The sequence below is a fragment of the Salminus brasiliensis genome, chromosome 8, assembly GCF_030463535.1.
Source record: "Salminus brasiliensis chromosome 8, fSalBra1.hap2, whole genome shotgun sequence".
In the NCBI taxonomy this organism is placed as follows: Eukaryota; Metazoa; Chordata; class Actinopteri; order Characiformes; family Bryconidae; genus Salminus; species Salminus brasiliensis.
In genome coordinates, this window is record NC_132885.1 from 38,263,628 (window position 1) to 38,276,286 (window position 12,659).

The window sequence follows — 12,659 nt, forward strand, 5'->3', positions numbered from 1 at the left end:
AGCAAATCCAATGCAAGTCTCAGTACAAATACTAACAAATCCAATGCAAGTCTGAGTACAAATACTAACAAATCCAATGCAAGTCTGAGTACAAATACTAGCAAATCCAATGCAAGTCAAAGCACAAAACCAACCAGACCAAGACAGGTGTAATACTAATGTACATGAACCTGAATACTGCAGCATTCCTGAACACATAAAAATAAATCCGGTTCTCTGTCGTTTAAAGCATTCAAAGACACATACTAGGGTGGTGCCCCTCTGACTCTTGGGGTCAGAGCTTGCAGGCTTTCAAATAAACAAAACTAATGGCACGTTTTGGCCCGTGCCGACTGCAAAGCAATAATGGTGTCAAGGCCACCATGTGGAACTCATTACGGCATGGGGAGGAAATTCAGGGAAAGTATGTGCGTGTGTATATGTGTGGGGTGGGGGGGGGGGGGCGGATATGGGCGGAGTGTCGGGAGACTTCTCTCAGGAAGCTGTCCAGGAGTAATACCCCACATGCTAACAATTACCCTGGGCTTTATCAGAATGCCTCCGAATCTGAGCCAAAATGCCAAACCATCAGACATTTATTTACACACCTTGGCTCATATATATATATGTGACTTCAGCACACAGCACACAAAGCAAAACACATTCTGCTGTCTCCATTCAGGCAAGTTCCAGTGCCTGAAGCCACAAACAGTCTGCGAACAGAAGTAAAAAGTTCCATTAACTGAATTCTGGATTCTAATATTTCAATAATATTTCAAGTTATTATAAGAATACATCCAGTTTACGTGAAGCCTAACTACACAGTGACATTATAACGCATGCATAAGCTTGGAATAATGTACTTAAAATACAAATATTTATCTGGAAAGAGACCACACTACATGATCCGTTTCTGGTTTTGCAGTGTGTTTATGGAAATTAACATTGTATTTGCATTGTATTTCATAAGCCATGGACAACAGTTCTCCTAAATTCCAAATACAAATATTGCTATTTAGAGCATTTATTTGCTCAAATAATGCAAAGTAATGATTATAATAATTATAATTCAAAGACGTTATTATTGAAATTTAAACAACACAGGACTAATATTTGAACTTTGAGAGCACTACTGTGGAAGAACTGTTTATTTTAAATGATTCTTTTTTATAAATAGCTCCTGATATACATGAATATACATATGCAATATAAACACCATATGAATTATTTGGACACCTGCTTATTCGTATTTTGTTTCTGAAATCAGGGGTATTAACTGATTGATGATTGCATTCCTCAACAAAAGCATTAGTGAGGTCAAGATGTTGGATGATCACCACTCCATCTCATCTCCAACTCGCCAACTCATCCCTGAAGTATTAGATGGAGCACCATCCATCATTTCAGAGAACACAGTTCCACCACTCCACAGCTCAATGGAACCTGGCCGTCTGTTGTTGTAGCTCAAATCACCTCAAGGTTGGACGTGTTGTGCATTCTGTGATTCTGTTTTTCTGCTCACTGCGATTATTACACAGAGTGGTTATCTGGGTTACTGTATCCTTTCTGTGAGCTCCAACCAGTCTGGCCATTCTCTGTTGACCTCTCTCCTGAACAAGGCGTTCCTGTCTGCAGCTGATCACATTTTGCCCCTCATTTCATTGGTTGATGTGAACATCACTTAAAGCTGCTAACCCATATGTTCGTAATATTACAGGCAGGTATGTAGAGATCTATCTCTGCCACAGGACCTTTACATTCAATGCTGGTAAAGTGGTTTTGTCTGGTGCTACCGTTAGCTTTGGAGTTCATCAAGGTTCAGTATTAGGGCCCGCACTTCTTTCCGTATAATATGCTTCCACTGGGCATCATTGTTAGGGAACATATCATCTTATTTCATGCTGATGATACTTATCACCTTTATCTCTCACTAAAGCCTACAGAACTGTGATCACTTGAGCGTCTCAGTGACTGCCTGGATTAAATAAAGCTCTGGATGGCGAATGGCTTACTTTAGCTATATTAAAAAACAAATCTGAGGTTATTTATTTACTTCTGTCCTCCAAGACATACTGACATGTTGTTCAGTAACCTTGGTGAACAGTCAAAGTATGCAAAACCTCAGGTTAGGAATCTTGGTGCGGATCTCAAGTTTGACAAACCAATCAATTCTATTGTCAGAAGCGGCTCTTCAGTTCAGGCCTTTTGCCAAAATTAAAAAACCACAGGAATTAGAGGAGGTTATCCACACACATATTTCATCATGCTTAGACATCTGTAAGATCCTCTACTTTCAGTAAATCTTAATTGGCTCAGAGTTCATACAAAATGCAGCCCTACGATGGCTCACAGGCACATCACTGCACTTAGCCTCCCTTCATTGGCTCCTTATATATTACAGAATCCAGTTGAATATTATTATCACAGTATTCTCATTCCTCTGCTGTAACAGAACTACTAAACCTGGCAATTAACAGGTGAGTTGAATCAGACGTACTTGAGCAGTAAAAGTACAAAACTCCACAGCAATCCTCTACAGCCCTCCAGGACCAGAATTGCCCGCCCCTGTAGATATGATCTCCTATATTACAAAGTTGAGCCAACTTTTCTCCCAGGTCTTTGAAATCATCTGATCAATTGTTTTGGGCTGGTCACTTGCAGTCGCAGCACCGAAGCTCTAGGACAACCCTCAATTGGATGTTAGTTCTGCCCCCTCTGCCATGTGTGCTTGGGGTCATTGTCCTGTTGCGATACCCAGTTGTGTCCAAGAGTCTAGCTAGAGGTTTGAGGTTATACTAAAGAATTCTGAGGTAGTTCTTGAGGCCTTAAGCTCACTTAAGTGTGGAAAGTGACACTGGTGATCCATCAGCTTCCAGTTTTCAAGTTCTCAACTGAGAACAGTTTGGGTCTTTTTCTAGACCGTACTTTCCAATAACTTGGACTTTCATGCAGTTGTTTGAACAGATGATCTTGGAATCCACAGTTGTTGAGAAATAGCTTCAAGAGACATTCCTGACTTGCGTAAATTGACAGTGATTTTTCTCAGATCTGCACTAAGCTCCTGGATGTTTTCCTATCAATAATATCTATCGTTCTACACCCCCCCCCCCCCCCCCCCCACACACACACACACCTTTTTTTATGTAGGTGTAGTCAATCATGATCACTAACAGGAAGTTCAGAGGCCTTGAGCTTGGCAGGTTAAGGCATTTTTGACCTTTCAGCACCACTAAATTATTAATTAGTGGGTTATTAATAAAACATGTGTTGCAATTTCTTGTTTCTTTTTTAATAGCTTTTTCTGAACAATTTAAACTCCATATTCCCATGACATTCATGTCCATAAGGAGTGTATATTTCTGCTGTCCAATGACAAAAATATCTCTGCAGCTGTTCTACACACTGTGTAAACATCTCTGAAAGAATAGACCAATAGAAATGCCCAAAGTTAAGGGCATTTAGTCTATTTCCGGTGTAACTGGGCAGTGGTTTCCATAGCTAGAACTTTGGCACATCTGTATCTTCCTGACTGACTGTTTCATTATAGGCCCAAATTGCCCACACTCTATGCATGTCTGCATGCATGCATGTGTGTGTGTATGTGTATGTGTGTGTGTGTGTGTGTGTGTGTGTGTGTAATGATAAGCATTTCACCATTTCACATCATGCCAAAAGTGACGCTTCCCCTCGCAGCCATTCTCATTAGCATTTCCAATCTCCAAGACAGCAGATTTCCATATGTCTGTCAGTCAAAGAGCGGAGCACGCAACAGGGACGTTATCAGGCAGCCAGTCAGCTGCGATGATTACCCCATACTTTCCATTCTGTTTCCATGCAGTTGCCACAGGGACTGATCCCCTGTCTATGAGCACTTTGATTGGCTCACAGAGTTGCCGAAACCTTGTTAGCCCAAAAAAAACATTGCATTAGCATGCGGCAGAGCTAGGGCAGCTATCATGACTGTGAATGGAAACAAGCTGCTTGTCAAAGTTCAGGATCTAACCTTTTAGGTAGCCTACACGGCTAGTCAGAGGCACAGCTAACCTCTTTCTGTAGATCATTGTTTTTTTATGATGTGACTGAACGGACTGAACTGTTTTAGATGGGCTGATATTTGAAGGTATGCCAGATAGTGGAGATACAGACTGTAAGAAATAACAGTAAGATCAACTCAAACTGATGAAGTAACTGATTACAGCACGTTTTTGAGTTAACTTGAGACTTGAGACTAACTCACATCTCATACTTCTGCATCTCAGTTTGCTAAACAGTACATATTGAGTTGAGCCTCAAAAACACTAGTAAATTAGTTGCAGCTGAAACTCATTAAATACTGTCTAAGATGTTTAGTCTGCGTTTCTCTCCCTCAATTTGTTTACTGTTTAGTCCCTTCTGCAGGTTAGAACAACCCCCTATGACACTGAGAGGAGGCCATCCTATTCTCAGAGTCCTGACCACAGAGGGCTGTGGTGCAACACAATCTCAGACCACTGAATTGCACCCTAAGAAATCCATCACATTGACACAAAGACATTTGTACATATGTTATGATTCACAAGAAGCTCCGGGCCACTGGTGGCGCTGTTTTGCCAAATACACACAAGCCAGCCTGTACTTGCACCACAGCATTCTGCTTTTCTCCGTTACGGAGCTCCTAAAAAGGACTTAATGGACAGAACCTCCTGTAGAAACGGTAAGAACTTTAGGCTGAGGTGCAAGTTAAGTTACGTTTGAGTTATGTTAAGGTTGGAATAAGGTTTAGGTGTAGTAGGTCATGTTTAGGCTGGTGTGTAAGCAAGGTTACGTTTAGGTTAGAATTAGGTGTAGTAGGTTAAGTTAAGGTTAGGCTGGGGTGTAGGTTAGGGTAATTTAGGTTAGAATTGGGTTTAGGTGTAGTAAGTTAATGTTAGGTTGAGGTGTAGGTTAGAATTAGGTGTAGGTGTAGTAGGTTATGTTAAGCTTATTTTGAGGTGTAGGTTAGATTAATTTTAGGTTAGATTTGGGTTAGGGTGTAGTAGGTTAAGTTTAGGTTGAGGTGTAGGCTAGGTTAAGTTTAGGTTAGAATTAAGTGTAGGTGTAGTAGGTTAATTTTAGCTTTAGGTTGAGGTGTAGGTTAGGTTCAGTTTAGGTTAGGTTGGAATTAAATGTAGGTGTAGTAGGTTAATTTTAAGTTTAGGTTAAGGTGTAGGTTTGAATTAGGTGTAGGTGTAGTAGATTATCGTTTAGGTTAGAATTAGGTTTAGGTAAAGTCGGTTAAGTTTAGGTTTAGGTTGAGGTGAAGGTTAGAATTAGGTTTAGATGTAGTAGGTCTAGTTTAAGTTTAGGTTATGTTAAGTGTAGGTGTAGGTTAGAATTAAGTTTAGGTGTAGTAGGTTGGGTTATACATTGTTTTGTAACATTCTCTGTTCAAACCATTTGATTTCTGCTTGTCTGGCTTACATCAGTAAATTGGCTGTGTGTTGTTAATGAGATTTGGACTTATGATCTCCTGGCTCTTGACAGGCAGGCACTTAGACAGTTGCTCCACTCTATTGCTGTGAAACCATTTACATTTCTGTGTCGAAGAAAGAAAGGAAAGGTAGATCTACTCAGAACTATGTGTTTATGTAGTGTAATTTCACAGCTCTAGACCGGCCCTACAGCCCAACTGCTGCTCTTTATCAAGTGGGAGGAGGTCTGAAATTATAATCCCAGCAAGAGCTCAGCACTCCATTTCCAAAAGCCTTCCAGTATGGGTATGTCGTGTGATAGTGGGAATTCTAACATGCAGATGGGAATAAACAGTAAACAGGTTGATGGGGAAGAGCCACAGACTAGACATCTTTCAAAACTGGTATTAAGATACAGATGTGCCAAAGTTCTAGCCATGTTCTACTGCCCAGTTACACCGGAAACAGGCTAAATGCCCTTAACTCAGTCACCCAGTCAGCCAGATCTTTGTATCGTCGCTGTCCAATGAAAAACATGTCCATGTCCATCTCCACAATGGTGTTTATTCCAAGTAATTTTGAGCATTTCCATTGTTATATTCATCCAGAGTTGTTTACACAGTGTGCAGAACAGCTGCAGGGTTCAAACCATATTTTTTTTTCATTGGACAGCAGAAATATACACTCTTTATGGACATGGATATCATGGGAATATTGGGCTTTAAATTGTTCAGAATAAGTAAAAAAAAAAAAAAAGAAACAAGCAAATAGCAAATAGTTTTATTAATAACACCACTAATTAATAATTTTGTGGTGCTGAAAGGTCACAAATGCCTTAACCTGCCAAGCTCAAGGCCTTCGAACTTCCTGTTAGTGATCATGATTGACTACACAGACTAAACATCTTTTAAAAACTGGTCTTAAATAACACCTGGTCAATTACCAAGTACTCGCTTGATTATTTTTTAATAAGGACCTTTTAAAGAAATTATAAACCCCCCTATATTTATTGCCAGAGTCACCAGTATTATTACTCTTAATATTAATCTTAGCAAAATCCAAAATATGTTCTCCTTTATACCATTTATGAGACTCTTGGTAGAACGTTCCAGCATGCTAATGCTAGCAGAACGCCAGTTCTATGGCGCCAACCTCATTTCTTATCCATTAATCCAGACAGTGTTTGAAAAACTCCCTTTGGAAAAGGCCACGTTTGCCTGGCCCGTGCAGTGAGGTCACTGTTATTCCAAAATGAACCCGCCGAGTACTCAGAGGCCTCCAGCTCAAGCCTTATAGGATGGCGCGGGCGCATGCAATAACACTCCGACAACCCAGTGCGTAGCAGCCGCCCTTCCCAACGACGGAGCTGTCTCACAGGACCCATAAACATCTGTTGGATGGTGTGGGCCAAGGCTTTCCATAAGGTCGGCTTCGAACGAGGGGTCCAATTTCATGTGAACAACAATCAAAGCAACCCGCAGAGTGACGAATATCTGCAGGAGAGCCATTGAAAGTCCACATCCAGGAGGTTATGCAGTCGGCCTCAATTGTAAATCCAAAAAGACATGGGCTTGTCGTGCAGATACATTAAATTTTTCTCCGCCGTTTGAAGACCCTTCTTAGATATTCTGCTCTTTAGGTCTGGTTGAATAAGCCGGGCTGCTAAAAGTCTGAAAAGGTGTAATGCCTCATTTATGTGACCTCAGAACTCCTCCTGGTGGTGATTAAAATTGAAGCTGGTGCAGAAATCGGCATAAAGTCTTTAGTTACGTTCATTGCTTCTGTCGGAAGAACAAAACCACAGAGCCCAGGCCTTCTCTCAAAATCTCCTGCAGACGTTACTTCACATTGTAGACTGATTCTCAGAGGCGTAGCCTTGCTTGACTTTTACAGCTGTTGTCATGACAACTGCCACATATATATGTAGCTGGGACCCTGTTTATGATTTGTATTCTTGTGCTGCTACAGAAAGTGTGTAGCAGTGCATCTCAGGCATTCATCTGTGGATGCATCACAGTACAATGTTCTGAGCATGACGTGGGTATCGCCAGCACTTCAGCAGCACCTACCAGCCACAGGCTGGGATTAAATGTGTACAGGGTCCTACAGAGTTACAGTCAGTGCTATTTACTGGTTGTATTTCCATCCAGAATGGTATTGGGAGTGTTCTCCTGTCGTTCTTGTACAGTCTGGTATAGAAATGGACATGGTTTCACAGCTCCTGGGTGGCACAACTGTCTAACCGCTCCATGTAACTCATTGGCAACACAGCAGCCATTTAGAGTCAGGAATCTGAGAGTAGGAAGCCTTTATTCCCCCCACCCTGAGCCTTCAACTAAAATCAGACTTTGGATTCAACCCTAATCCATCCAACTAATTTTACTGCCTTTAACAGTCCTTGACTGGCTGAAAACCCTAGCTTTAGAGTTGAAATCTGTAGGAAATTAGCGCTCCAGAAGGGGGCGCTGGAGACCACCGTTCTAAACTCCTAATAATATAAAAGCATACAAAGCAAATATTCAAATAACATTCCTGTGACTAGCTAATTTAACTAGCTAGTGGTTTAACAACCACTTCTCCTAGCGTTAGCCTGCTGCTATCAGAATAGCCAGATCTTTTCCTTTCTGAGGGGGGTGTGAGTCTTCAGTGCTTCTTGTTTTTGGATAGTCTATATCACTGAGATGGCACACAGTTACGTAGTCTAGCATAGCCCTGCGTAGAATAGCATAAACAAGAGCTGGGGTCTAGGCTCTGGGCATAACCAGCTAGCTGATTGGCTCATCAGGCAGGACTCAGACTCTTATTTCAACCAGTGTCTGGTCTCCTCATTTATAACGTCTCTGGTAGGGTTAGCTTGTCCAGTAGAGTTAGCGTGTCATGGGCGGCTCATGTTTTCAGCTGAAGCCGCCAACGCACAGCCCACTAATGCCATCATAACCGATGTTAGCCAAGCTGGTCCAAAGGTGTTCAGAGTTCATTAGTTGATATTATTAATAGTTTTTTAGAAACATACCAATTAAATAATGTCTGATTCATCAGATTTGTTTTGAATTATTAAATTGAGCAGTGTTCACAGCCTTTAAAGCTGTGAGACAATGCGCTAACATGGCTAGCAAGTTTGAATGTATAGCCATTTAAATGTACACTGGAGCTATTATTACAGTTCAGGGAAGTTCAGGGACGGCTGTATGGTAACATTTCCTGAACTGATTCACTCTCAGTAACATTAGCTGTTGACTACTGTGAAGCGAATTCATTTGGTCAATCAGCGATGGTCAAAAGCCGATCTGCACCAAGACCCCTACAAGCTTCAAATACGGCTCGGCTCAAACCACCATCCTTTAAGATCCACGGAAGACGAACGTCCAGGCTTTTTTCTGTCCTGCACCGAAGTAGTGGAACGAACTTTCCCTGGGTGTCCGCTGTCTTCAAACCCAGACTGAAGACCCTCCTCTTCCGAGAGTACTTGGGCAAAGTGTAGTGTAGAGTATTATGGTCTTCATATTGACTTGTGTTTAGTAGTTTCTAAGATCTTGAATTCTAGTCTATTCCAACTAGCTGAGGTTATTCTTGGGCAAATAACGAAGCACTTGATTGAGCTCTGGATAAGAGCGCCTGCCAAATGCCGTAAATGTAAATGTACATTTGGGAAGGGTAGCATGAAGTATGGGGAACGCAACACAAGCACGTGCAGCCATTGGAACTGTATGGCAGTATATTTAAATTGCTAGCCATGTTAGCGCACTGTTATCATAGTCACTTCAGCAGCACCTACCAGCCACAGACTGGGATTAAATGTGCACAGGGTCCGACAGAGATGCAGTTATATCATTTTTATACAACTTTATTTTAATATGTTTAGTATGTATATAGTTTTGTCCTCCTGTAGAGCATCAACCTGAGCCTCACCACAAGCATTTCAATGCATAAATGTCCTGACATGTTGTGCAAATGACAAATAAACCTGAAACTTGAACCTGAAACTTGAACTTGAGTCAGTGCTATTTACTGGTTGTATTTCCATCCAGATTGGTATTGGGAGTGTTCTCCTGTCGTTCTTGTACAGTCTAGTACAGAAATGGACATGGTTTCACAGCTCCTGGGTGGCACAACTGTCTAACTGCACCATCACACTGAGATAAACATACAGTGTAACTCACTGGCAACACAGCAGCCATTTATAGTCAGGAAGCCCTTATTCCCCCCACCCTGAGCCTTCAACTCAAACCAGACTTTGGATGTAGAGTATTATGGTCTCCATATTGACTTGTGTTTAGTAGAGTCTAAGATTAGAGGGATCTTGAATTCTAGTCTATTCAAACTAGCTGAGGTTTTTCTTGAGTAAATAGCGAAGCACTTTTGTAAGTCGCTCTGGATAAGAGCATCTGCCAAACGCTGTAAATGTGAATGCAAATTTGGGAAGGGTAGCGTGAAGTATGGGGGACGCAACACAAGCACTTGCGGCCATAAGAACTGTATGGCAGTATATTTGAATTGCTAGCCATGTTAGCGCACTGCTAACTTCTAAATGATGAAGACCTGTGGTTTAGCTTGGCTACCGTCTGTTATGATGGCATTAGCAGAACTGGTGGGATGCTGTAGACAACACCTTTCTGCTTTTCCCACAGCCCCCACGTCAAAAAGAGGACGCAACAGACGGCTGAACAAAAAAGACAATTGAAAAAGGGGAAAGTATTGCAGAAAAAAAAGAGCATAAAAGCATAATTAATTTTTGCATCTCGCTGAGACCTTATTTCTGTGATCAGTTTGACTCATTAGGCAAGAAGAGAACACAAACTACTGCTACTCCCGTCACATCAGCTTGTAACAGTACAACCGAGCTGGCTAGCATCCTGCTGAGCGATGGGGGAAGAGGAATGGTCACCCTACTCACACCCAAGGAGGGTGAGGCCAATTATGCTCATGGACATGGCTGGCTGTGGCAGTTCCCCAGAGCAGCTTTTCAGTACATGGACTTAAATGGTCTCCTTCCTCTTGCTCTTTGTTGTCTAGCATCAGTCACCGGCTTTGTCTGGTGAAGAGCATATTGCCCGTGCCAAGGGACATCATCTCCACCTCGGAGCCATACGTTTCCATGACAGCGAAAGAACTTCGATCTCGCCTAATCTCCCCCACACCCCTTCCCCGCTCAGGTTGTCCCGGGACCCTTAAGGTATAGGCACCAGGTTGCCAAACACCTGATATTGTTTTCCGGGGCGCGTCGAACTGAATTTGCCTCCTAACGGGCAAAAACCATGAATTATTCACGACCGTGGGCTGTTAATCTTATTTGAATGGCTGTGAGGGAGGTAAATAATTCATGCAATGAATTTGTCTCCTCATCTGAGCTGCTTTATTCGCTGTGTTTTCGGATTCACTGCAGCGATTAAACGGGGAGTTACTTGTATTTGATTCGCCCTTTTTCACGCTCAGGATTCTATTCCGGTTCCCAGTGAATTAAATCGATAATCAGCTCAGCCCACCCAGCGAAAGCTATACGCAAATAGAATATCATGTAGCATGCAATTATCCGAACATTTGAAGCAGATTAGCGCCACCCAATCACACGGACGTTATCAAGGGTGCGTCCCAATTGCGTACGAGTTAGCTAATGCTAACTAGTTTTTGAGTATGAGGAATGCAGGAGTATTCTCAAGAGTATACTCAAATATCCATATCCAAATATCCAGTATACAAACTGAGCGTGGTTACGATGGACACTACTATCCCATAATGCAATGCGAAATAGAAAGGGAGGACCTTCTCACGTCTGGAACAGGTTTTTTTTCTTTAAATGGCTGGTAACGATGCAAATACAGCAGCAATGGCAGCAGAAGAACTTTCATTGACGTATGTTGGCATAGCAACGCTTCATCACTTCCTGTTAGTACAAAATGTGTTACGTTAATATTGTGAGTACTAACCTGCTATACCCGCACTACTAACATGAGTATATGGTATATAGCTGATAGTATTAGTGTGTAATACGCAAATGGTTAAAAAGTGATTGATGAAAAGCTGACTTTTTAAGGTCGTTGAGAAAACGTCCAGAAAAAAACGTCCAGAAAAAGACGTCTAGAAAAAGACGTCCCCCTACGTCTACGTTAAGCATGCTTTATTGGGTAACGGTCCTTCACCATAAAAACAGTGGTTTCATAAGCTCGTTCTTTTTCAAGATGTCAAAATATGTAGTTTTTGAATAGCAGTGATTATGTTCAAGACTATTTTGGGTTTGTACGCAATTATTATAAATGTATCTAATTAATTTCATGGCTATATCAGGGCTATATGTGGTCAGAAAAAGATGTCCACTTTGGGCTACATTTGGACCATTGGACCAGATCAGACGGACTAAACAAAGCCAAATCGTCTCAACGTCTCTTTTCTGGACTACAGATAGTCCATGACGGGCCAACCAGATTTAGATGATTTTTCTTGAGTCAGCCAATCAGAACAGCGACAGAGCAGCATTTACATATTTCGGTCTTAAAGGAACAGAAACAAAAGCAGCTAATTAAATTGTAAAGCCCTTTCCAGTAGCAGACACTAGCTGTCGGAATCCTTTCTATAAACCTCATATTAAATATGACAGATTTTCTGGATTATTTGGATTATTAGCAAAAATTAAACTACTCAAGCTTTTTGGAGGTTGATATTATCAGTGTATCAATGTAAAGGCTATAGATGACTGGATTGTGGGTTTCATACCCGGGTTTGAAAAGCTGCCACTTTTGGGCCCTTGAGCAAGGCTCTTTACCCTCCCTGCTCCCTGGATGCACACTGTCCCACTGTCCAACAAATTGACAAATGGTAAATATGGTCCTTTTGGGTTGTCTATAAATGGATTCAACAAGAGTTTATGCTAATTTTCTTGTTTATTTTTTCTTGATTACAAGCAGAATAGATGTAATTATTATATAGTTATTATCATGTAATTATTATATAGTATTTAGTTTAGTGGGGTTTTTTTTTATATTGGGTCGCTTACATCTTTCTGTGGGCCTTGAGCTTTTGTGGCTGCCAGGTATGTCGGGGGACCGCAAGAGGCAACAGTTTGGGAAGCCCTGTTTTTAGGGATGAAGAGTTAGAATGTAGTCATGTGAAAAATGTGTGAATTATGAATTTTTGGTGCCTATATTACACCCCCAGCCTGTACTTCAGCTTTTCAAAGACTGTCAGGCACAGCTTAACACTGCCATCTAGTGCTACTAATCCACCATCAACATCATTATTAAAGAAACACCAAGCATC